Source organism: Cervus canadensis, chromosome 9 (genome assembly GCF_019320065.1).
Source record: "Cervus canadensis isolate Bull #8, Minnesota chromosome 9, ASM1932006v1, whole genome shotgun sequence".
In the NCBI taxonomy this organism is placed as follows: domain Eukaryota; kingdom Metazoa; phylum Chordata; class Mammalia; order Artiodactyla; family Cervidae; genus Cervus; species Cervus canadensis.
In genome coordinates, this window is record NC_057394.1 from 26,759,435 (window position 1) to 26,781,782 (window position 22,348).

A 22,348-nucleotide genomic window follows, 5' to 3' on the forward strand; every position below is an offset into this window, starting at 1 on the left:
AAGATATATGTATAAATTCCTTTTGACTGAGGTATTTATTTGAGCAAGAGGGTAAAACAGGGTAAATCTATACAGGAAGTCTGCACTCTTTCTAACTTTTAAAAATAAATCTAAAACTATTCTGAAATAAAATGTTACGGTTTTTTAAATGTAGCAAATCAAATTCAACAGTATATAAAAAGGGTGGCTCAGATGGTAAAGAATCTGCCTGCAATGTGGGAGACCTGTGTTCGATCCTGGTCGGGAAGATCCCCTGGAGAAGGGACGGGATACCCACTGCAGTCTTGTTGTTTGGAGAATTCCATGGACAGAGGAGCCTGGCAGGCAACATTCCATGGGGTCTCAAAGAGTCAGACATGACTGAGCGACTAACACTTTTTTTTCCCACTCTGACACACTTTTTTTTTTTTTTCACCGCCATCAAGTGTGTTTATCACAGAAATGTGGAATTGGTTTAATATTTGGATGTTAATAAATACAACTCACATTACTAAATGAACAAAAACATGACTGTCTCACTAGATGCAGAAAAAACATTGGACAAAATTCAAAACTACATTCTTGTGACAAACTGTTAGCAACTTATGAGTAAAAGGTAATCCTTTTTATCTCATAAAAGGTATTTTTATAAAACCTACAGCTAACATCATCTTTAATAGTAAAAGATAATTATTTTTTTCTCCTAAGATAAGGAACCAACCAAGGATGTTGACTCTCACAACATCTAGTGTGGTTGTAGCCAGTGGGATGAGGCAAGAAAAATAATTAAAGTCATCTGGGAAAAAACATTTCCTATGTTCTATGTAGAAAATTGTATTAAGTCTACAGAAAAGCTACTACAACTTGAGCTTAACAAATGTGGTAGACAAGAACATTTCTGTATTGATTGTGATGTATCAAATCCAGCTTACACTTTTGTTTATGCATGCTCCTATTTACAAAGTAGACGCTATGCTACTGCATGTCCCCTCTGAATCCTTCATCCCAATGCCTGTGTCTTCTGTCTTTCAGTTAACCTCTCATTTTCTCACTCTCCCTTCCACACTCCTATTGCCTCCCTCCTTTTATCTCTCTCATTTTTCTATTTTCACATATTTTCATATTGATATTATTAATATACTTTATTGTGACTTTTAAAATGGAAATGAAGTTGAACAAAAAGTGAATGAATGAGTTAAATTTTTGACTTTTTATTACAAATTATCTAAAACATTTCAACTGAAAGGACTTTTTAAAACTTATACAGCTTAAATGATTTGCAAATTACAAAGGGTCACAGTCTTCAATTTAAAAAACAGGTTTCAACTTACTTTTAGATCAGTTTTCATTGTATTTATATTTATATAACAATTTGAGAAATTTAATTGCAGGAGTTTAATGTTAATGTATTCTCTATACACTTCATAGTGTTTTACTTGATCATATGGAAAAACTACCATATACTGCCAAGCATTGTTAGACAGCAGTACTTTCATTATATTAGTGTAAAATGACAGGTGCTAATTTACAGTCTTAAATACAATTGAAACATTGGGAGCTTATTTTGTTATATTAAAGTGAGAGTTTATCAAAAGAATGAATATAAGTGCAATGTGGGGGTAGCACAATATAATCATTATAGGTTTTCATAAATATAATAGCTAAAGAAATATGGGCAGAATATTAATAAATTTAGTGATATATTTATTGTTTATAAAAAGCAAAATAAAAAGTAAAAATATGTCAAATTCTAACTATAATAGAAATACAAAAACATAAACAAATGTTTACTATTTCAGTTAGTTTGTGTAATTTATGAAGTTGTTTCACCTATAGTTCTTCAATGTTATAAGTTCTATATAGATTGATTTTTAATCTGTGAACTGGAGCATAAGTTCTATGATTTTATAGTGTATAAAAAGTATCAAAAGAATATTTGAGCCTTATCAAGGTCAATAAAAATAATTCTGTTGCTAATTCAGATAATGTTAGGCACTTTGTTATGTTCAAGTTCATTTAAAAAAATGTCCATTCTTTCAGGAAGTAATCTGTACAAAAACACAGTGAGTTATTTTGGCTTCTCAACATATTGTTGTCACGCTTTTAATTAGAGGATACTCATTAATCATATAAACCAATCTTGGTATTGATTCTTTGAATGGATTACAAATAGATAGTGATCATCCTGAAGGTCATTATTTCCAAATTGCAAAGAATCAAGCAATGATTATCAAGGTACAAGAGTGCTTGATAACACAATCAAGAATTTACATAATTCATTATGATCTCTTTATCTAGGAAGATGTAATGATAGCATGCAGTAGGGAGATAAATTATAGAAAATTATCTGTTTACAGCTTCATACATATTTAAAAGAAATATTATTTTTCTGATAAACCAGGCCCTGCATTTTCAAGGCTGTTTTGTGCAAAGTTATTATGCTTCTATTGTTATAGACTCTAATGCTCACCTTGATCTTCTCAGCACTCATATCTAAAAGTATCTCTATTAATATTGTTACTTACAATGTATATATACATATAATGTGTATATAGTAGTTTTTTTTTAAGTTTAAAATGATCACTAGTCATTCTTTTAACTAAAGCAAATGCACTCTTTTCTTTCTATAATTTTTTGCCTGTCTTCTTTAATTATTGCTACTCATTCTAAAATTCCTTTAAATGTAAATCCATGGCTGATTCATGTCAATGTATGGCAAAAACCACTACAATATTGTAAAGTAATTAGCCTCCAACTAATAAAAATAAATGAAAAAAAAAAAGACTGTCAAGGAACAGAAAAAAAATAAAATAAAATCCTCAATGGAAACATAATGATGAATTTAATAAGGCGGTTGTAGTTTAAACAATGGTGTATAGTAGCAGTCATTTGCATTTTAATTCCAGCTATGACATGAGAGCCTTTGATATTTTGAGCTAGCTATTTCTTCTGAATCTCAATTTAAAATATGAAATAAAAATTAAATATATAACTCTAAAATAGATTAACACAATCCCACATTATTTTAATACAATAAATGTTTTACTGAAAGGAAGACAGCCTTATTTTTCATTGGATATATATCAAATGTCAAATAGTAAAACCTGATGAAATGTTTTCCAGTTAATTGTATCATAAAGCCTTTGTTATTGAATTGTTTCTTATAAATATGTATATTTGATCACTTGTTTTGCACCCCTGATATCTCCTAAGATAGTATGTGCACTATCTTGGATATGAATCATGCAGGTATGAAGAAATAAAACCACAATAACATCAACAATAATAATGTCATTTTTTTAACACAGCAGGTTGTCTCTATATGATACCCAAAAAGATTTAAACCATCCTCCAATTTTTCTTCCTTTATATCACCTCCTCTATCTGTTTTACTTTTTTTGGTCAATTATTTCAATACTTTTCTAACTTTCCAAACTGTTTGCATCCTCAAATCCTATGGTATTGCAACCAGAGATAAACTTCTAAAGATATATTTTTACATAAATCCTATGCTTGAATATTCCAGTAATTGTTTCTTGTCTCAAAATAAATATTAGTCTACTTATAATGTAGCATCCTAAAATTTTATGACAGAATGCCTCTTTGTATTTTCCACTTTATACTTCATTCTTGTTCTCTGATTTGTCATCCATGTTTCATTTCTTCAATTGTCTCCTAACTGGCATGCTTGCACTTCTTCCTATGATATTTCTAACTCTTTATTTTACCTTAAAGCTGAAATTTTCCCTTTGTTTAATAGCTTTGATTTCACATCTCTGGTCACCTTATTGAGTCCTAAAATCTGGACAATAAATGGTCAAAATCTCCATAATCCTTCAGAAATCCCTGTAAGTATTTCTGTTGAGAGATTATGTCACATATTTGGAATACTTGTTTCTCATTTTACTCCACTAATAGATGCTGATATTCTATAAGGTACTAAGAGCCTCAAAGTGTTGTACAGTGACTGAATGAGTCAAAGATAAATTAATAGAGTAACTTATTATTGTCTTCTCTCCTTTTTTTTCCTGAGAAATTAAATCTGGGATAAAAGACCTTAAAACTTAATTCTAAGATGTATGTTTCCAAAATGAAAGAAAAATTCTCTTTCTTCTGTGATCCATATTGTAACAGTGTTCATTTTGTCAAACAAATGAATAAGCATAATGGGCAGCCCATATTGAGAAATTTTGATTTTTGAGTAAATAAATAAAAGAGAAGAAAATGAATGAGATACAGGAGCAGAGAATACAGTTGTGAGATCCAAATTAAAACATGTATATTTATGAGAGAGTAGATCGTAAAGGCTCCTGTCATAAGAAACAAAAGCATATATGTATAAACGTGTGGTGATGTGTGTTAACTAGGCATACTGTGGTGATCATTTCATAATGTATACAAATACTACATCATTATTTTGTAGAACTGAAATTAGTATGATGTTACATATCAAATATATATCAAAATAATAAAATATGTATACTTACACTTGAAACAGAATCTTAATATTTCCTCTGATTGTGGCTAATTCTCAGAAATGGGAAATAAGATAATCTCTAGTTATCCAAGATAGACGTTCTGTATTTTAGACCTGTTTTGAACTCCTCAGTCTTTTTAATCATTTTCACAAGCTAAAGGATGAATATGGACAGGGACCATTTTAATAGAGTAGTGAAAAATCAGTTACTATATATGGAAGCCACTGTGGCCCAGAGGGTGAAAGATCTGCCTGCAATGTGGGAGACCTGGGCTGGGAAGATTCCCCTGGAGAAGGAAATGAAAACACATTCGAGTATTCTTGCCTGGAGAATCCCATGGACAGAGGAGCCTGGCAGGCTACAGTCCCTGGGATCACAAAGAGGTGGACACAACTGAACAACTTACACTTTCACTTTTTTCACAGGGTAGTCAGATCACCTGTCTCTAATGAAATACATTCAAATAGCAAATGTTTTTAGAAAAATAAATTATCTTGAAAAGTATCCCATTTAATGAGAGTACAGAAATAGCTACTGAATCTTACCTTATGCTTATAAAGATTAAGTAATTTAACCTTCTCATTACCCTTCATTGTATGGGGAAAAAATTGAAAAAGAGAGGAAGAGACAAAAATTAGAAATGGCTGTAAAGTGTAAAAAGAAAGAGGGGAGGATGGGAGATAAGTGATCAAAAGACCTCTGTCTTTGATGGAGGAGCAGTTAGAGGAGATAGCTCAGGTAAATCCTTATTTTTTGGTCATATATCCATATAATTACTGACCTGTATTTACCCTTGTTTTGATATAAGAAACCAATACTTATGCCACAAAATAATGTCATTTCCCAAGAATTCTTTAGCAAAGAATTTGACTCACATAGAAAATGTGGAGATCATGCCATGAGCTATAATTTGATTCGAGGGAGGAATCGATATCCTGATTTTGGAGACTAAAATACTTTGTGGTATCTTGGGGCACCTAAGGCACTTCTCCTCTATATTCTTTATAAATAGGAAGTGTTCCCTCATTTAAAATGACCTGCGTTAGTGCTAGAAGAGAAGAGCTAAGGGTTAAAAACCCATCTGTCTTTGAGGAAAATTCTTTTTGTTCATTTGGAGAATGATTACTTGTGTTTACAGAGTATACAAATTAAAAAATTAAAAACAGAAAAATAAACATAGCCATCCTTTTTCGTGGAACCTAGTAATAGCTAGTTGTATTAATATATATACTTATCTGCAAAGAAAATGAGTAAGTATACATTTTTGAGTGCATAAACTGATTAATCTCATCAATTAGAATTCTATATTGCTCCTTAATATTGCAGTTAAAAAGTATTACAATAGAGAGGGCAGTTAATGCTAACATGCCACAGGGAATCTAGATGTGTGACATCTAGTTCTGATTGAGAGCAAGTTGACATTGGCAGAGGCACTGCAAATCGTGGTCGGAATGCCCAAATTATCCAGATTCCCTCTTGCATTCCCTGGTGGCTCAGACAGTCAAGAATCCACCTGCAGTGCAGGAGATCTGGGTTCGAATTCTGGGTCAGTAAGATCTCCTGGAGAAGGGAACAGCTACCCATTCCAGTATTCTTTCCTGGAGAATTCATGGACCTGGTGGAGAAGCCTGGGGGGCTACAGTCCAGAGGGTTATAAAGAGTCAGACACAACTGAAAGACTAACACTTTCACTTTTCATGCTCCCTTAGGTTATAATAAATTTCAACAAAAGCATCAAATAACTTTCTGGATATTTGATATTGTTCTGTGATGTTATTTTATTCATGCAGTTTTATGCATCTAGGTCAGTTTTTTGGTCCTTTTTGCTTCCATCTGCTCAGTTAGTCCTATATAGGTCTATTAGAATTACTCTACTAGACACTATTGTTGTCATTGTTCAGTCCCTAATTCTTTTCTGACTCTTTAGTCTGTAGCCTGCCAGGCTCCTCTCACCATGGGATTTCCCAGGCAAGAATTTCCTTTTCCAGGGGATCTTCCCAGATCAGGCATCGAATTCGAATCTTCTGCATTGGCAGGTGGATTCTTTATGTCTGAGCCATCAGGGAGGCCCATTAGAGACCATTACTGGTGCTCAAAATATACTAACCTTTATTTTTTGTTTTCAATAATATCTGTATCTTCTATCAGATTACTAAAAAACAAACAAACAAAAATTAAAAGCAACCACAGAAAAAACCCTTAACTTTTTTACCTACTTTAACAAATCCTTTCATGTGTTAGGCAAGTTTTGGCAAATAAAGCAATATGCTATCTTTGTGAAGTAACAAAACGTGTCAAAAGATGCAATAGAATGTCTGCATGATTTAACATCTAATAGAAAGGGAAAAGGAAATTATAATTATTTTATGTATCAAATGAGAACCATCATGCTGAAACCTGAAGGAAATACTTGCAGAGAACACTCAGTTCAATAATATTCTCCAATTCAGTGGTTTAAGTCAAATTCTCTTTCTTGGGTAAGCAGAACCCCCCTGGACGAGACATTTATATTGTTTAGTGTGAAACTGAATATATTCAGTTAACTTGGATTTATTTTTACCTACTCTCATATACTTCAGAGATTCCACAAATATTAATTTTATATTTATCATAAGTATTTTAATCACCTACATCCCATAGATAAACTGGATAAATTAAAAGTGATTATTGACACTCTTCTCTCTTCATTTCTTGGTAATACTCATCTCATATAATGAGATTCTATGATTTCCTTTAACACTCACATATGATCTGGAAAAGAAGCTGAAATTTCCCAAAATAACTTTCAAATTATTTCTGTCTTAATGTAATTGCTTCTGCAAATGTAATGCCCTGGTAGTTTATTGATCACAGTTATAATGTGCTTTTTATACTCCGGCACTGTAGACTACTACCCTTCATTGCTACATTAACTTACACCATTTAAAACTCATTTTCTTTTCCCTTAACTCTGTACTAATAAAGTCTGACAAAGTTTTGAGTTTTCCTTTAATATTTTTTCCTACAGAACACGATTACTGGTATTGCATAGTAGTTAAATGGATGGGCTAGGGAATTAGATACATCTAGGTTCACATTTAAATGCTGCTGGTTTTAAATTTGGGAAGTTGAGTAATTTAAATTTACTGCAACTGATCACCTCACTTCAAACATGATAATTAGACTACGTCACCCTGGTGGCTCAGATGGTAAAGCGTCTGCCTACAATGTGAGAGACCCGGGTTTGATCCCTGGGTCAGGAAGATCCCCTGGTGAAGGAAATGGCAACCCACTCCAGTATTCTTGCCTGGAAAATCCCATGGATGGAGAAACCTGGTAGGCTACAGTCTATGGGGTCTCAAAGGGTAGGACAAGGCTGAGCGACTTCACTTTCACCCTACATTTTAAGTATTATATATGTAATGTGTGAAAATCATTTAGCCCAATCTTGGCTAAAAAAAGTAAAGAAAGTGAAGTTGCTTAGTCATGTCTGACTCTTTAAGACCCTATGCCATGCACTGTAGTCCACCCAGCTCCTCGGTCCATGGGATTTTCCAGGCATGAATACTGGAGTGGGTTGCCATTTCCTTCGCCAGGGGATCTTCTCGACCCAGGGATTGAACTCGGGTCTCCCACATTGTAGGCAGATGCTTTACCGTCTGAGCTACCTGGAAAGCCCAGTCTTGGTTATTGTGAGTCTAATTGCCTTCTGGGTGGTGTTGTAAGCCTAAGCATTTGTGCATTTGGTCATCTGAGTAATATGATATAGTTCCTAAATATTTTAATGAACAGAGAATTAAAACCATCTATGAATGATATCTATCTTTCTTATTACTTGTTTTCTATCATTTTATTTACTTTCATAGTTATAAATTTAAGCTGTTTGTTCTTGGTGGTATGATAAGGTAACAAAGTTTATAAATGGTTTACTGAATGGAAAATACAGTATAAATTTCTGCTAAGATAGACTTCACTTCCAAATTTTCATTTTGTATAGTATATGAAAAATACAGCTAGGCAGTTCCCATTTTATGAAATCCAAAACAAAGAATTTCTTTTAGTTTTCTCGTGAAGATAAGTAACTGGGAAATGCTGACAAAATTCTTTTAGTATAGACAAACTGATCATGGTGATAGTGACTTAATATGAATTGAAAACAGAAAACAATAGTCTCTTCAATGACAGTTGAGACATCAATTATTGAGTATACATCAAATTGAAATGCTAAGCAATTATTAATAGTTAATTGTTAATTTTCATAAAACCAAAACCACAATCATCTCTCCTAGGCTTTCAAAATTAGAATATGTGCTTATTTATTTTTGTAGACATATGCAGATGCATATAATGCATACCCTAATGAAAACAATTCAGTGTATCTTTATAATAATTCTCATACATTATATTCAATAGTGATTTGATAGACCCTACATAAATATGACTTCTAATAACAAAAAAACCAACTTTTAAGTTTATACAAGACAAAAGAAAGTTGATCTCTCCCTAATAATGTAGATAATACTAAGAAAATTACTATGTCTAATTAATTTGTATCAACTGTATTTCAGTCTGCTTTTGTGGTATGATAAACAACATTTTAGTGACATAAAACAATATCATTTATTTTTCGTGTACATTTCTGTAAGTTGACTGGTATAAAGCTCATCCAGGTTGGACTCAGCTGGCTTTGGCTCCAAGATAAGGAGTGGAGCCAAGCCCACTGTAGGTATGTATGTATAGACTTCATTATATGTATATATTTTAAATGTAACAATTTAAATATTTCAAATATGTGTATATTTAAATTATTTCAATAACGACAGATTGCTGTATTATATTTCATGGTATGGGCATACGTTACATTTACTTAATCAGTTTCTAACAATGTGTATTTATGTCTTCTTACATTTTCACTATTAGAAAAAAATGTTTCCCCAGGCATTAGTGTACACACATTGTTAATCTTACATAAGGCAAATCTTTAGAGACTGAAAAGAAGTAAAGTAATCGCTATAATATAAGATATGCACATTTCTAATGCAATAGTTTTTTTCAAACTGCTTTCTATAGAGCAATTCAATTTTTACTCTCAACAACAGTTGGCATTATTAAAACCTGATGGCTAAAATATGCTAATAATGTTCTAATCTGCATTCCTTTTTATTATTAATGAGATAATGTACCCTTTATGGACCATTTTTATTCCCTCTTTTTTGGCTCCATTTCATAATTGCTTCCCAGTTATTTAATTGAGTGGGTTTTATTTTTTTTCTTTGCTGTGTAGGAAATGTTATATATCCTGGATCTGTATGGTAGACATGTGACAAATGTTTCCTTTCAGTTGCTGCTTCTCTATTAACAATATTTATGGTTAATCAGAATTTTAATTTTGATACAACCAAGTTTATCAAAGTTAACTTTGTGACTATTGCTTTTTATGTCCTGTTAATATTTTTCTCTCCCATAGACACAAATATTGCATACTAATTTTTATTCTAATTCTTCTAATATTTTTAAAGCATATACTGTAGAACTATAATCTTATGCTTACATCCTAGTATGCAATTTAGTAGCTTTATGACATCGAGTACTTCACTTTCCTAAAATACAAATTAGAATTATAATAAAAAACAGCATACTTGCTACTAGTGGTGACTAAGTGACATGTTAGAGGAACACATACTCAGTTATATTGTATTGGCTTATCCATTGTGCAAAAAATGTATGGTTCTATTTCTGGATCTGGGCACTCAATTTGTTCCACTTACCTATTTGTCTGTCTAAGGTGACGAACTGTCAGAGTTAGCGCTTGAATTTGATTTCAATGAACATATTTGAATTGCTAGTAAATAGAAACTTGCTTACTTTTTGTGTGTGTACTTACTTTTTGCCTTTTATTCTTTTTCCTTATTAAACTCAATAATTAGTTCTAGTAGGTTTTGTTTATTTTTGTAGATTTTTTGGAACTTTCTATGTAGACTAGAATGCTATCCATATATAAAGACAGGATTATTCTTCCTTTCTAACCAATTTGTTTTATGACTAATAAGTTTTAAAATACTTCAGATTTAAAATACTTCTGTGGTTTAGGAAGCTCTGACCTTGACATAATTAAAACTTAATTAGTATACCTACAAATAAGCATTTGGAAGAAAAGTCAGTGTCTCACTAAATTCATCAGTTAGTCTGACACAGTGTTCCCAAAGCTAAAGCATGGCTGAATATATGCTTACAACCCAAGTCTTTAAAAAAAATGAGAAATATACTATTACTCAGTATACTATGACAATATAATTGATAGTTAATAGTTTTCTCATAAAGACTTGGTAGATAAATATAAGTAAATGAAAATATAACTATGATTCACTGATATCTTAATTATATCACTTTGTACTTGTTGTTGTTGTTTAGTCACTAAGTTGTATCACACTCTTTGTGACCCCCATGGACTGCAACATGCCAGGCTTCCCTGTCCTTCACTCTTTCCCAGAATTTGCTCAAACTAGTGTTCATTGAGTCACTGATGCCTTCCAACTGTCTCACCCTCTGTTGCCTCCTTTTCCTCTTGCCCTCAATCTTTCTCAACATCAGTGTTGACTTTTTGCATCAGGTGGCCAAAGTATTAGAGCTTCAGATCACTATCAGTCCTTCCAATGAATTATCAGGGTTGATTTCCTTGAGGATTGACTGGTTTGATCTTGTTGCTGTCCAAGGAACTCTCAAGAGTCTACTCCAGCACCACACTTTGAAAGCATCAATTCTTAAGCACCCAGACTTCTTTCTGGTCCAAATCTCACATCATTACCTGACTACTAGAAAAACCATAGCTTTGACTATGCGGGCCTTTGTAGCAAAGTAGTGTCTTTGCTTTTTTAATACCCTGCCTAGGTCTGTCATAGCTTTTCTTCTAAGGAGCAAGCGTTGTTTAATTTCATGGCTACAGTCACTGTCCACAATTATTTTGGGGCTCAAGAAAATAAAATCTGCCACTATTTCCATTGCTTCCCCATTTATTTGCCATGAAGTGATGGGACCTAATGCCATGATCTTAGTTTTTGAGCTTCTTAATTCTCCTTTCTCACTCTCATCAAGAGGTTCTTTAGATCTCTGTGCTTTTTGTCATTCAGTTCAGTTCAGTTCAGTCACTCAGTCATGTCCAACTCTTTGTGACCCCACAGACTGCAGTACACCAGGCATCCCTGTCCATAACCAACTCCTGGAGTTTACTCAAACTCATGTCCATTGAGCTGGTGATGTCATCCAGTGATCTTGTTCTCTGTCATCCCCTTATTCTCCTGCCTTCAATTTTTACCAGAAACAGGGTCTTTTCAAATGAGTCAGCTCCTCACATCAGGTGGCCAAAGTATTGGAGTTTTAGCTTCAGCATCAGTCCTTCCAATGAATATTCAGGACTGATTTCTTTTAGGATGGACTGGTTCGATCTCATTCCAATCCAAAGGACTCTCAAGAGTCTTCTCCAACACCACAGTTCAAAAGCATCAATACTTTGGCACTCAGATTTCTTTGTAGTCCAACTCTCATATCCACACATGACTACTGGAAAAACCATAGTTTTGACTAGACTGACCTTTGTTGGTAAAGTAATGTCTCTGTAATTTAATATGTTGTTTAGGTTGATCACATGCAAAAGTAGCGAGTCAGGAAATACCTGGAATAACATGCAAATTTGGCCGTGGAGTACAGAGTGAAGCAGGACAAATGCTAATAGAGTTTAGAGACACTGGTCATAGCAAACACTCTCTTCCAACAACACATGAGAAGACTACACATGGACATCACCGGATGGTGAACACTGAAATCAGATTGATTATATTCTTTGCAGCCAAAGATGGAGAAGTTCTATACAGTAAGGAAAAACAAGACCGGGAGCTGACTATGGCTCAGATCATGAACTCCTTATGCCAAATTCAGACTTAAATTGATTAAAGTAGGGAAAGCCATTAGACCACTAAGTTATGACCTAAATCAAATCCCTTCCAATTATACAGTAGAAGTGACAAAGAGATTCAAGGGATTAGATCTGATAGAGAGCCTGAAGAACTATGGACAGAGATACGTGACACTGTACAGGAGATAGGGAACAAGACCATCTCCAAGAAAAAGAAATGCTAAAAGGCAAAATGTTTGTCTGAGGAGGCCTTACAAATAGCTATGAATAGAAGAGAAACAAAAGACAAAGAAAAAAAAGAAAAGATATACCCATTTCAATGCAGAGTTCCAAAGAGTAGCAAGGAGAGATAAGAAAACCTTCTTCAGTGATCAATGGAAAGAAATAGAGGAAACAATAGAATGGGAAAGACTAGAGATATCTTCAAGAAAATTAGAGATATCAAGGAAACATTTCATGGAAAGATGGGCGTGATAAAGGACAGAAATGCTGTGGACCTAACAGAAGCAGAAGATATTAAGAAGAGGTGGCAAGAATACACAGAAGAACTGTACAAAAAAGATCTTCACGACGCAGATAATCACGATGGTGTGATCACTCACCTAGAGCCAGACATCCTGGAATGTGAAGTCAAGTGGATCTTAGGAAGCATCACTATGAACAAAGCTAGTGGAGGTGATGGAATTCCAGTTGAGCTATTTCAAATCCTGAAATATGATGCTTAGAAAGTGCTGCACTCAATATGCCAGCAAATTTGGAAAACTCAGCAATGGCTACAGGACTGGAAAAGGTCAGTTTTCATTCCAGTCCCAAAGAAAGGCAATCCCAAAGAATGCTCGAACTACTGCACAGTTGCACTCATCTCACTACCTAGTAAAGTAATGCTCAAAATCTCCAAGCTAGGCTTCAACAGTACATGAACTCTGAACTTCCAGATGTTCAAGCTGGATTGAGAAAAGGCAGAAGTCACAGAGATCAAATGACCAACATCCTTGGATCATCGAAAAAGCAAGAGAGTTCCAGAAAAACATCTGCTTCTGCTTTATTGACTATGCTAAAGCCTTTGACTGTGTGGACCACAATAAACTGTGGAAAGTTCTGAAAGAGAAGGGAATACCAGACCACCTGACCTGCCTCTTGAGAAATGTGTATGCAGGTCAGGAAGCAACAGTTAGAACTGAACATGGAAAAACAGACTGGTTCCAAATTGGGAAAGGAATACATCTAAGGCTGTATATTGTCATCCTGCTTATTTAACTGACATGAATACTACATCATGAGAAATGCTGGGCTGGATGAAGCACAAGCTGGAATCAAGATTGCCAGGAGAAATATCAATAACCTCAGATTTGCTGATGACACCACCCTTATGGCAGAAAGTGAGGAAGAACTAAAGAGCCTCTTGATGATAGTGAAAGAGGAGAGTGAAAAATTTGGCTTAAAACAACATTCAGAAAACTAAGATCATGGCATCTAGTCCTATCATCTCATGGCAAATAGATGGGGAAATAGTGGAAGCAGTGACAGACTTTATTTTGGGTGGATCCAAAAGCACTGCAGATGGTGACTGCAGCCATGAAGTTAGAAGACACTTACTCCTTGGAGGAAAATTTGTGACCAACCTAGACAGCATATTAAAAAACAGAAACATTACTTTGCCAACCATCTAGTCAAAGCTATGGTTTTTCCAGTAGTCATAATGTGAGAATTGAATTATAAAGAAATCTGAGCACTGGAGAATTGATGCTTTTGACCTGTCGTGTTGGAGAAGACTCTTGAGAGTCCCTTGCACTGCACGGAGATCCAACCAGTTCATCCTAAAGAAAATCAGTCTGGAATATTGATTGGAAGGACTGATGCTGAAGCTGAAATTCCAATACTTTGGCCACCTGATGGGAAGAACTGACTTATTTGAAAAGACCCTATTGCTGGGAAAGATTAAAGTCAGGTGGAGAAGGGGACAACAGAGGATGAAATGGTTGGATGGCATCAATGACTCAATGGACATGAGTTTGAGTAAACTCTGGGAATTGCTGATGGGCTGGGAGGCCTGGAGTGTTGCAGTCCATGGGGTCACTAAGAGTCAGACGTGACTGAGGGACTGAACTGACTGATAGCTTAAATGGGACTTCCCCGGGGACTCAGTGGTAAAGAATCCCCCTGACAAGGCAGGTGATGCAGGAGACAGCGATTCAATCCCTGGGTCAGGAAGATTCCCTGGACTAGAAAATGGCAACCCAGTCCAGTATTCTTACCTGATAAATCCCATGGAAGGAGGAGGCTGGCAGGCTACAGCCATGAAGTCATTAAGGAATCGGACATGATTTAGCAACAAAGCAACAATAGCTTAAAAAAGATTTTTCAGGGATATATATCCCATAAATTCTTTCTTTCTAAATTTGTTTAATATAAGTAAACCTAGGCAAATGAGATTCAATCTGCTGAGAACTTTTATTCCATAGATTAGGATCCTTCTTTGAGGAAATGATATTGGCTTGTTTGCCAGGAATTCTGTTGTTTGTATGTATACAAGGAGATTAAGCTACCTTCTTTTTATTCCAGAAGTGATCCCATAGTAAAAGGAGAGGATCAACAGCTGTGTAACCATTTCTTCCTCATTGTTTAATGCAGGAACTGCAAAAGTTGGGACAGTGGGAATGTGTGTAAGTTTGGATTCCCCAGAGAAATATAACCAATCTAATCAGTCAAAAGAAAAGCTTTGAAAGCAAAAATGCAATGCAACTTTGAGGCTACCCAAGCTCTGTACCTTCCAGCCTGCTATAGAAGATTTCAAATTTACCAGTCCCAACAATCACTTGAGCCCATTTCTTAATTCTTTTCTCCAAGAAGGTCAGTTTTTGCTCCTAAGGCTTTTCAGCCAATTGAATGAGGCCTACCCACATTATCTAAGGTAATCCTAGTCAAAGTCAACTGATCGTAGGGGATATACATACATACAAAACCCCTCCACCACAAAACTGAGATTAGTGCTCAGTTAAACAGCTTGAGTGCCATAGCTAAGCAAAGTCTACACACAAACCATCACAGAATGTGGGTCGTCTGCTGATACAAATGATTCTTTCATTGGAAAAGTATTCAAACCTTTTTCTAAACACAAGAATCTCACTTGATAATGGATTTCTGTTGACAAGCCTGATTTTATGTTATGACTGGTTAGAAACTACTTTGTTTATTATACCTAGTTTCAATCAGTTGCCATCTGGAAACTCATAGTCTACTGGTGTTTAAAATATTTTTTGAGAGATATCTCAAAATATTGAGATGTCAATATTTTTGATATTGATACCAAAAATATCAATATCAATATCAAAAAATATTGCCTATATTGCCTATTAGAGTGTGGCTTTGCTCTATCTGGGGTTCCCTGGTGACTCATATGGTAAAGAATTTGCCTGGAATGCAGGAGTCGTTGTTCAGTCTCTCAGTTGTGTCCAACTCTTAGGAGCCCCATGGACTGCAGCATGCCAGGCTTTTCTGTCCTTCACCATTTCCTGAAGCTTGCTCAAACTCATGTCTATTGAGTCAGTCATGCCATCCAACCAGCTCATCCGCTGTTGTCCCTGCAACACAGGAGACCTGGGTTTAATTCCTAGGCCTGGAAGATACTCTGGAGAAGGGAATTGCAACCCACACCAGTATTCTTGCTTGAAGAATTACATGGTTGGAGGAGCCTGGCAAGCTACAGTCCATGGGGTTGCAAAGAGTCAGATGTGACTGACTGATTAACTTTAGTCTAGATGGTGCTGCAAGTGGTAAAGGAGCTGCCTGCCAGCGCAGGAGACACAAGAGGCCTGGGATTGATCCCTGGGTCAGGAAGATCCCCTGGAGGAGGGCATGGCCACCCACGCCAGTGTTCTTGCTTGGAGGAGCCTGGCAGGCTGCAGTCCATAGGGTCACACAGAGTTGGACATGACTGAAGTGACTTAGGACACACTCAGCACACACATATGCCATATTGCATTTTCAAAGGATGGCCACAGCAATATCATCCAGCTCACATACATTCTACTTTGTTATCATGACATTTCTCCCACTGAGAATAACTTAGAGGAAAAAGCTGTTATATAATTGTATCAAAATATTGGTTTTCGGATGGATAACATATCTTAATGTTAAGATACTTAGCATTTTAATAATCTGTTACATTTTTTTTTAAATTGCAGGTTTTCTCTTTATGTTTTTGCTACATACATACATACATATATATATATATATATATATATATATATATATATAAAACTATCCTTAAAGTACTTAATCTAAAAATTTTAATATACTTCTCTAGCCTTTTGGACTTGATTCTAAATGTTACTGTGCTGTGTGCTTAGTCGTGTCTGATTCTTTTGAGACCCCATAGACTGTAGCCCACCAGGCTCCTCCAACCATGGGATTATATAGACAAGAATTATAGAGCAGACTGCCATTTCCTACTCCAGGCGACCTTTCTGACCCAGGGATCAAACCTGTGATTCCTGTGTCTCCTACAGTGGCAGGAGGATTCTTCACCATTGCACCACCTGGGAAGCCCCACATGTCACTATCTCTAAGGTATTTTGTACTAGGTGTCTCAGGTAGCCCAAACTTTTCTGCTTTATGACTCTCTGTGACTATGAAAAGCTCTGAGCTTTTGGCTCCTAGTGTCATTATCCTGTAAACTGACAAATGCCTCGGTGGAAACAATTTCTAGAATGCTATTAATCTCTGTTATTGTACTTCTCTATAGGATTTTATTTAGCCCTTCATTTCATGAATTTTCTCTTGTTTTCTATTTCCTTTTACTATTGCTTTATATCAAGGCTTAAGCGAACTCCTTTTTCTCTTTAATGTTAGACATAATTCCCTGAAACTTAAAATGCTTTATGCTCCATGTTTGTATACAACAAAACACTATAAAGATGAATGAAAATTTTGTGTGTTCTCAGTGGCTGTGTTACACAGCTTTTTAATCACCCTCATAGCCATACTGGTCAATGTCTTTTCCAATAGGTTTTTTTTAAAGTAGGGAATCCTAAATCTTAGCCTATTGTATAAAATCTGGCTGCCATGTTCTGGATTATGAGAGGAAAAATGAGACTGAGGGACAGTCCTATTTAAGCTTACATCACATATATTCCTTCTTCACCTATACTTACCGTAAATCTCCAGAATCTTGCTAAGTTTGAATATTTGTTTTCACTTGGCCTCCTGGTTTAGAAGAGGTATTTAAGAATCTTATTAAAAATCTTTATTAAAAAAAGATCAACTTGTCTGGGTTCAATCTAGTTTTTAATTCAACCTGTGTGAGTTGAGGACTTGATACATCTAAGTTCTGAGCACTGGGGAATGAGGGAAATGGCATGTCTTTGGGGCAGATTGCTTAACTTCCCAGGGCTCCCACTTCTTGTCAGTTTAGACTACATCTTTCCCTGGCATCAAATAATTGTGTATCTAATTTCTAGCTCCTTCTACTGTCTGTTATTTTCTACTCACCTATTTGTCTTTCTGGGTTCTTGATCTTTCATTCCACATGTTCACTGCAGTAAGTTTCTCTGATGGAAAGGTTACATTCCTTTATCTAATCCATCATAATTAATTGTTACTCTGCCTTAGAGTTTCACCTGACTTCTAAAGACCCCCCCCCCAAAAAAAAGCAACAAATATAACTATGCATTTCCAGTTATACAGGTAATACTCAAGTCATGGAGCCTTTTATAACCAAGCCTTTATTTAAAATATGAATAAAAAGTATTATAGAGACATAAAAAAGTTGACTCTAAATAAAACACTTTGTCAAGCAAACATGGCATGTGCTGTATTTTCTTGACTTCTGTATTTGTCCATTTCAATTCACTTCAGTCACTCAATCGTGTCCAACTCTTTGTGACCCCATGAATCGTAGCATGCTAGGCCTCTCTGTCCATCACCAACTCACGGAGTCCATCCAAACCCATGTCCATTGAGTCCATGATGCCATCCAACCATCTCATCCTCTGTCATCCCCTTCTCCTGCCCTCAATCTTTCCCAGCATCAGAGTCTTTTCAAATGAGCCAGCTCTTCACATCAAGTGGCCAAAGTATTGGAGTTTCAGCTTCAACATCAGACCTTCCAATGAACACCCAGGATTGATCTCCTTTAGGATGGACTGGTTGGATCTCCTTACAGTCCAAGGGACTCTCAAGAGTCTTCTGCAACACCACAGTTCAAAAGCATCAATTCTTCGGTGCTCAGCTTTCTTTATAGTCCAACTCTCACATCCATATGTGACTACTGGAAAAACCATAGCCTTGACTAGACGGAACTTGTGGACAAAGTAATGTCTCTGTTTTTTAATATGCTGTGTAGGTTGGTCATAACTTACCTTCAAAGGAGTAAGCGTCTTTTAATTTCATGGCTGCAATCACCTTTGAAGTGCTTTTGGAGCCCCCAAAAATAAATTCAGTCACTGTTTCCACTGTTTCCCCATCTATTTGCCATGAAGTGATGGGACCAGATGCCATGATCTTAGTTTTCTGAATGTTGAACTTTAAGCCAAGTTTTTCACTCTCCTCTTTCACTATCATCAAGAGGCTCTTTAGTTTTTTTTCACTTTCTGCCATGAGGGTGGTGTCATCTGCATATCTGAGGTTATTGATATTTCTCCTGGCAATCTTGATTCCAGCTTGTGCTTCATTCAGCCCAGCATTTCTCATGATGTACTCTACATATAAGTTAAATAAGCAGGGTGACAATATACAGCCTTGATGTAATCCTTTTCCTATTTGGAACCAGTCTGTTGTTCCATGTTCAGTTCTAACTGTTGCTTCCTGACCTGCATACAGTTTTCTCAAGAGGCAGGTCAGGTGGTGCTGTATTCTCATCTCCTTCCGGATTTTCCACAGTTTATTGTGATCCACACAGTCGAAGGCTTTGGTGTAGTCAGTAAAGCAGAAAGAGATATTTTTCTGGAACTCTCTTGCTTTTTCGATGATCCAGCAGATGTTGGCAATTTGATCTCTGGTTCCTCTGCCTTTTCTAAAACCAGCTTGAACATCTGGAAGTTCATGGTTCACATATTGCTCAAGGCTGGCTTGGAGAATTTTGAGCACTACTTTACTAGTGTATGAGAACAGTGCAACTGTGTGATAGTTTGAGCATTCTTTGGCATTGCCTTTCTTTGGGATTGGAATGAAAACTGACCTTTTCCAGTACAGTGGCCACTGCTGAGTTTTCCAAATTTGCTGGCATATTGAGTACAGCACTTTCACAGTATCATCTTTTAGGATTTGAAATAGATCAACTGGAATTCCATCATCTCCACTAGCTTTGTTCGTAGTGTTGCTTTTAAGGCCCACTTTACTTCACAGTCCAGGATGTCTAGCTCTAGGTGATTGTGAGTGATCACAACATTATGATTATCTGGGTTGTGAAGATCTTTTTTGTACAGTTCTTCTGTGTATTCTTGCCACCTCTTTGTAATATCTTCTGCTTCTGTTATGTCCATACGATTTCTGTCCTTTATCGAGCCCATTATTGGATGAAATGTTCCCTTGGTATCGCTAATTTTCTTGAAGAGATATCTAATCTTTCGCATTCTGTTATGTTCCTCTATTTCTTTGCATTGATCACTGAGGAAGGCTTTCTTATCTCTCCTTGCTGTTCTTTGGAACTCTACATTCAAATGGGTATGTCTTTCCTTTTCTCCTTTGCTTTTCACTTCTCTTCTTTTCACAGCTATTTGTAAGGCCTCCTCAGACCGCCATTTTGCTTTTTTGCATTTCATTTTCTTGGGGATGGTCTTGATTCCTGTCTCCTGTACAGTGTCATGAACCTCTGTCCATAGTTCATCAGGCACACTGTCTATCAGATCTAGTCCCTTAAATCCATTTCTCATTTCCACTGTATAGTCAAAAGGGATTTGATTTAGGTCATAACTGAATGGTCTAGTGGTTTTCCCCACTGTCTTAAATTTCAGTCTGAATTTGGCAACAAGGAGTTCCTGATCTGAGCCACAGTTAGCTCCTGGTCTTGTTTTTGCTGACTGTATAGAGTTTCTCCCTGTTTGGCTGCAAAGAATATAATCAATCTGATTTCACTGTTGACCATTTGGTGATGTCCATGTGTAGTCTTCTTTTCTGTTGTTGGAAGAGGGTGTTTGCTATGACCAGTGTGTTTTCTTGTCAGAACTCTTATTAGCCTATGTCCTGCTTCATTCTGTACTCTAAAGCCAAATTGCCTGTTATTCCAGGTGTTTCTTGACTTCCTACTTTTGCATTCCAGTCCCCTATAATGAAAAGGACATCTTTTTGTGGTGTTAGTTCTAGCAGGTCTTGTAGGTCTTCATAGAACCGTTCAACTTCAGCTTCTTCACCATTACTGTTCAGGGCATAGACTTGGATTACCGTGATATTGAATGGCTTGCCTTGGAAATGAACAGAGATCATTCTGTCATTTTTGAGATTGCATCCAAGTCCTGCATTTCAGATTCTTTTGTTGGCTATGATGGCTACTCCATTTCTTCTAGGGATTCCTGCCCACAGTAGTAGATATAATGGTCATCTGAGTTAAATTCACCCATTCCAGTCCATCTTAGTTTGCTGATTCCTAGAATGTTGATGTTCATTCTTGCCATCTCCTGTTTGACCACTTCCAATTTGCCTTGATTCATTGACCTAACCTTGAGCTAACATTCCAGGTTCCTATGCAATATTGCTCTTTCCAGCATCAGACCTTGCTTCTATCTCCAGTTCCATCCACAACTGGGTGTTGTTTTTACTTTGGCTCCATCCCTTCATTCATTCTGGAGTTATTTCTCCACTGATCTCCAGTAGCATATTGGGTACCTATTGACCTGGGGAGGTCCTCTTTCAGTGTCCTATCTTTTTGCCTTTTCATACTGTTCATGGGGTTCTCAAGGCAAGAATACTGAAGTGGTTTGCCATTCCCTCTCCAGTGGACCACCTTCTGTCAGACCTCTCCACTATACCTGCCTGTCTTGGGTGGCCCCACATGGCATGGCTTAGTTTCATTGAGTTAGACAAGGCTGTGGTCCATGTGATCAGATTGGCTAGTTGTCTGTGATTGTGTTTTAGTCTATCTGCTACTGATGCCCTCTCTCAGCATCTTCTGTCTTACTTGGGTTTCTCTTACCTTGGACTTGGGTTCTCTCTTCACATCTGTTCTAGCAAAGTGCAGCTGCTGCTCCTTACCTTGGATGTGGGATAGTTCCTCTTGGTCGCCGCCCCTGACCTTGGACGTGGGGTAGCTCCTCTTGGCCGCTCTGTTCCTGCACCATCGCAGCCACGCTTGGCATTCATTAATTACAGCACCAAACTGATGGTCAAAATTATTTACATTCCCTGTGCCATCCAGGGTCCGTAATCGTAACCATTCTTTTATCTCATTCTCTCATACCAAGCCATTATTTCCCCTGTCCTAAATCACCCAGGTCCAGCTCTGAGACAAACTGAAGACCACTATAGCTCAGAGCCCACCTATGTTATTGAAATTATCAAATCGTAAGCCATTTCTCCTGCCCTATCCTGCCATTCTTGCAAAGACTCTGGCCTGGGCTATCCTTTGTTTCTCCTTTCTGCTTCCTGACCAAACACATGTGTCTCTGCATGCCATGGTGAGCCCTCTCCATGACATGGTGTGCACCCTACTCTTAGGAAATTTCAGTAAGAAAAATCTTTCAACAATATTAGTTCTTCCACATCATCATTCCGGTGTCTCTGAATTAAATATCCTGAAGATGCAATTGCCACACAGTCAAAAGAACATTGCTGATAAGCATGAAATCCATTTTAAAAAAGTTTTCAAAAATTGGGGACCTTGTTATAACAAAATTTGTATATACTTGTTTTAATCCACATGAAAGAAAAGATAATACGAAGACATTTAATCTTAGAATCAAATATTGATCACTACAGCTGAATTAGGAAATATTTGCCAATATCTAACGTAGATACAGGCATTAAAATAAAGATGTGAAAACTCTTAAGTTATCCATCCATATCGTAAGTT

At 36.3% G+C, this 22,348-nt stretch overlaps 1 pseudogene; it reads right to left on the reverse strand.

The window, feature by feature from the left end:
• The window catches only part of LOC122447249, a 41,214-nt pseudogene extending 19,597 nt beyond the window's left edge, over positions 1 to 21,617 (reverse strand).
• Positions 21,618 to 22,348: the final 731 nt, after the last annotated feature.